Source organism: Saccostrea cucullata, unplaced genomic scaffold (genome assembly GCF_032062105.1).
Source record: "Saccostrea cucullata isolate Sc308-1 unplaced genomic scaffold, CSIRO_AGI_Scuc_v1 ctg23706, whole genome shotgun sequence".
NCBI classification, from domain to species: Eukaryota; Metazoa; Mollusca; class Bivalvia; order Ostreida; family Ostreidae; genus Saccostrea; species Saccostrea cuccullata.
This window is the reverse complement of record NW_026933172.1, coordinates 1-5,467: the sequence shown is the minus strand read 5'-3', so window position 1 is coordinate 5,467 and position 5,467 is coordinate 1. Positions and strand designations below refer to the sequence as shown.

General features: G+C 34.1%; 1 long non-coding RNA gene across 1 annotated transcript; it reads right to left on the bottom strand.

Moving 5' to 3' along the window:
- Positions 1 to 4,060: 4,060 nt before the first annotated feature.
- On the bottom strand, positions 4,061 to 4,938 carry LOC134237442 (uncharacterized). The gene is made up of 3 exons (XR_009985828.1): positions 4,902 to 4,938; positions 4,570 to 4,649; positions 4,061 to 4,100 (listed from the first exon to the last, which is right to left on the bottom strand). It is a non-coding gene; the product is annotated as an uncharacterized LOC134237442 (long non-coding RNA).
- Positions 4,939 to 5,467: the final 529 nt, after the last annotated feature.

Here is a 5,467-nt window from a genome sequence, read left to right as displayed (position 1 = left end):
CTAGGTACATGGACCAATCACAATCAAACTTTTCAGAAAGTTTCTTTAGCATTTTGACTACAATATCCTGAAAATTCGTCTTGATCCGAGATGCGGTTTGTCATGTACAAAAATATTCTCAAAATAAAATTAAATATCAAAATAATGACAATATATTGGTCTTTGTATGCGTCAACAAAAACTAAATATGTAGGACTGACATTATTTATATTGAGACCCAGTTACTGTACAACTTTTGCGATAACTATCAAAGTCGGTGTTCCGCCATATTATACGAATTACAAAACGCTAATGCAATTCTACAAATCTTCGATTGTCTTAAATATTTCACTCTATATTATTATTTAAATCAGTTTTTAGGTGCATTTTAGAGTGTCCAATCTTTTAACAATATTAGAAAATTGTGCACACCCACAAAAACATTCTGATGATGACATCATTCACAGTTTATATATGTATTATTTTTGCTCGTCCTATTCACTCTGTCGGCGCTCTAAATACCAGATTTTGCAGAAAAAAAAGATTATTCATGGATAACCGCTTATATGGCACAATATCCACTGGGAAAAGAAATTTTCAGACTGTTAAAAAAAAAACACAACACTGAATACTTGGTTTGTAGGTAATGTGTATATTTAGGGACGATATCAAATGCTTAAAAAAATTACAAAACGTTCAAATTCGAAAGACAGGAACAGATATTTAACAAGTATCACAGTCTTCTCCTTGCTTCATACAACAACTGAAGAACATCTTGCGGAGCCTTTTCTTCATGTTCTGGAAAAATGTTCTACGAGTGACCTGCAAGTAAATAGGGGAAAAAAGTTAGAAAATAAAATAAAGAAATAAATAAAATGGATTAAGTAGATTAATTCGAATGTTATAGTTTAAGAAATAAAATCTCTAAATATTTGCTTTACATTATTGGCGGGGGGGGGGGGTAAAATTGTGAGAGACTTACGACACTAGAAGTATTATCTGTCTTCTGTCTTCTTTATATTTATATCAGCGTTTGTGTCTTTCATTGAAGCATCTTTCTTTAACGAGGTCGTCTCTTGTTCTTGAAGAACGGGTATTTTCGACTAAAAAGAAGGAATTAATTTTTTGAGGAAAAAAAGATAACTTATTTAAAATGAAATCTTTGCATTTCGTTGCCTTCGTGTCACTTAATTGAACACAAACTACATTATTCTCAGTTCTGCAGATTTTTGTAGCTTCCATTAAAAAAAAGATAATGTTTTTAAAGCAAATTTTCAGATGACAACCTACCTTTTACTCATCAAGAACGGTAGCCATCACGTGTTTAAAATGTCGTGTGTCATCCTCTGTCTCCACTCCCGTGGTCAAGTCATCGAGTATATCCTAGAATAAAGTCAAGTAAATTGATTGTTGTCCGACACTGATGTACTTATTGGATACATTAATTTCGATTTAAAAGTGTTTGACATTCTATATCTAAGGGGTGTATTTATACAAATGAGCGCATGCTTAAAGATTTCTGGTAGAGCATTAAAACTTAAAAAATGCACATTGATGAAAACGTTCATTTTCCTTGCTTACCTCGCATATTTCTGGTTCCTCCACCATTTCGCACCACGGTCTATCAAACTTGATAATTTCATACCTCCTTTGCCTTTCCTAAAATTAATGTAAGTATTTTTTTAAAACACATACATTTTTTTTAAGTTCAGAATCGAAAAGTCAAAATTGCCAAATCGACATATTTCCAATCAAAATGCAATTTATAAATATACAAAGGCATGTAACATATGAATACCTGCGCTTGTGATTAGAGCGTCCAGTTTGTTTTTGATAGCAATCTCCATAGGCGGATCCAGGAATTTGTAAAAGGGGGGGTCCAACATTTTGACCTATTAGGTACTGTTTACAACATCTACCGCTCCCAATTTTCACCCAACTTTGTTTGTGTGCTACCATCCCTTTGTCGCAGCGCGTCTCAAGTTTTTGTACAAAACTGAGAATTGCTGCCAAAATTTTTTAACTTGATATATTCAGCGGTAAACGGAGATATACTACATTTACATTTTCAAATATCATCAAATAAATTGTAGACGAGAAAGTAGAATATGTAATCATGGTAAGTAAGAGTCTATATAATAAAATTAATAACTCGTTTCCCCAAAACTAGCAAAATAAAGTCCCCTTACAGTAATATAATTCAGTCAAAAGTGTGTCAAACGTAATGAATATACTTGTTCTGTGTGTATTCAAGGCACAGTGCAAAGAAAATCCGGAAAATCGCAATCGGAAGGACAGACAGGTGGATAGATGGACCGAGAGTAAACTATCACCCCTCCCTCTTCTCAGCAAAGCGAGACTAATAATACAAAACAATTGTTTGATTTTAACCCAATATCACACTGTTCTGATCTGACCTAGAGTTCCAAATATCTGTAGCGAAATGCTCTATCAACTTTAGACATTTACTATTCTTGTCAATTATATTGGAGTGACAGATTTAACAGAAATATCGTAAAACTCTATATTTATTATATCATAAGAAATGAACGGTATGAAACTTTGATGCACCAGATGCGCATATCGACAAATAATGTCTCTCTTCTTCACTGATGCTCGGACAAGGAAACTATTGGAAATCTTAAAAAAAAGATAAAAAGCTACGAGCATGGATCGAAAGTGCCGAACATGAGCCAAAATCCTAACAAGGACCAGAGCTATGCCTGAGGGAGATACGTCCTTTATTTCTAAAAATGACACATTAAAATTTATATGTCCGTTTCATGCTAGCACTGGAGTACTAGACGAAACTTGGTTTATGAATACCCTCGGGGACTAAAAGTCCACCAGCAGAGGCATATTACTAACATTAATTTTCAGTTATAATTCTCTCTTTGCTACAAGGATATACATTTTTGATAATGCATTTTTTATTTCGTGGGCACACATAACCAAATAACTGGGGGAAGGGGTATCCGCACATGAAGGCCTATCTAGAATTTATTTTACTTTAAAAATATATACATGTACATTACATGGGGAGGGTAGGGAACCACCCCAACCTGTTTTTTTTTCCTACAAATTGTAAAAAAAAAAAGAAAGAAAAAAAAAGTAAAATTGGACTCCCCCTTTTAAAAGGAATATTAATAGCTCACTCTCTCTGAAGATAAAACTCAATGGTAGACCCCTCCCCTACACCGTGCAGTTCACAAACTTGAGAGTTTAAGCATAGTTTGGGGTATTTGTATCAAAATTAATGAAATTGATAATCACGTACATAACCACCCCCACGTGTAGTTTTGAAACGTGACGTTTATGTTATAAATATAGTATAACAGGCCCCTATGTGTTTTGTAAAAAATATGCAAAAAACTGAAATAGCTGCAGTGCTTGTTCTACTGCCTAACCCTTTCATGAACTGAATATTTGATAAACAAAGTTTGTTCAGATCACAGGGCTTCTTATAAATTTTGTACTCAATCTGTATGTTATATATCTATTCATGGCTTGAGAATTAAAAAGAAAAGCCCCCCCCCGTTTTGTGTTTGAACTCAGAGCATAAAGTTTGTACTATAATATTATAGCTGTGCTCGCTACAACGGTCACACCGTCAATATATTACTGTATATGTTAGCCAAATGGCAATGTTCATGATACATTGAACAACCAGCTTTCCACATGTATTTGTGTTACACGTGAAACGACCTTTTTCAAAATCGTCCGTCGTGTATGACTCAGCCTAAGAATCAAACATTTGGCTAGTAGCCTAGTTCAATATAAACAACTCTTAATAAAAAAAGTAAAAGCTTATCATAATATTTATGAATTATGGACAGTTTAATCTTCATGCCTTACTGGAAGCAGCTTCAGAGTTATTCTAAACAAAACTGTATACGTACAGCGATGATGTTTCTGGTAAAATCTCGTCAACTTTCTATTTCTTTTCTTTTTTTTTCTTTCTTTCCTTTTTTTCTTGATTCATATTTCTAATTTTTTTTTTTGGGGGGGGGTGTATACATTTTTTTGGTCCGCGAAAAAGGGGGGTGAACCCCCTGGACCCCCCCTCTGGATCCGCCCTTGATCTCTCTATCCACTTTTTCAAGAAGATCGTCAAAAATGCTCTAGAATGAAGAAAATGCGACAATTGATGTTAATCAATTGATTGAATTTACAATTCTAAACTGGTACTCTGTAGAACCTATCTGCTTCACAAAAAAGCTTTGTTCTTAAACACACAGCTGTAAACATACAGTGAAAACTGTCAATTTATTTCGGACATGCAGCATCGCGTCAAACAGTTAGGTGATGGTCAAAAGACCACTCTATACTTTTCGAAGATCTGCATGATAATTGTGAAAACTTAGGACAGCTTAATATTAACTACAACCCATCAAGTGAAAATTAATAAGGTCTACTAAGTTATTCGAGCGCTTATATTTGATTTAATCAATATAACTGACCGTTGAATTGGGCATTTGTGATCTATTTCACTCACTCGTCATTAAACGACAAAAAGTCTCCAAGTTTGTAAACACTGTTCTGTGTTAGAATGCATGAGACACGTGCATGTAGTATTTAATTTGAAATTACCTGACACATTTCATGGTCTTCCACCATAACATACCACGGCTTGTCGAACTTCAGTATTTGTAACTTATCCTCCATGTTTTCTAAAATAAGAAAAAAAAAATAAAATCTCACATTGCAAAAAAAAAGAAAAAAAAGTTTATTTTGCAATTTCATTTCAACCGCCCTTCCACTTTTCTTAATCCTTTTAATTATTTATTGTCAAGTCAAAATTAATAAATGGAATATGCGGAACATGTCGATTTCTATCATTTGGAAGATACGAAACAGGTTCTCTACTTCATTTTGCAGAATAAGGACAAATTTCTTAGAATAAAAGCTATGGAAATTCTTACCAAATGTTTGCTGCCTTTTCCTTCACTACAGTGTTCCTTGACAACTGAGAAAGTATGACATCTCACTTTTTTGACGTCATCCATATTGTGACGTTTTGTGTCTCTTTGAGATCATAACGTTCCATGCCGAACCTTGAAATGACTGCATATACTGTGCGATATGTCCTCCAATGTTTGCATGAATGATGCTACACGTATGTACACTGCAATACCGCTAACTTACCTATATCTATAGCATAATAGGAACTTGGTCCCTTTGAAACATATACTATAGCAAAATAATTTCCATATTTATAAGGCAGATCTGAACCCGCCCCCTCTCCCCTTTTCTTTGAACTTCCTTCCAGATATACCACTTATGATCCACTCCTGGCTTTGCAATGTGCCAAAGAAGCTCGCTCTACATTTTATGTATGTTCTAATCGCATTCAATATATTTATTTTATTTATTTCAACTCATTCAAAGTGTTCAACGCCTCAACCAAGCGGTTATCAAAAATATCAACATATTTATTATACACCAATCCCGTCTTCTTAAACTATTTTCCTCTCATACAACTTTGTGT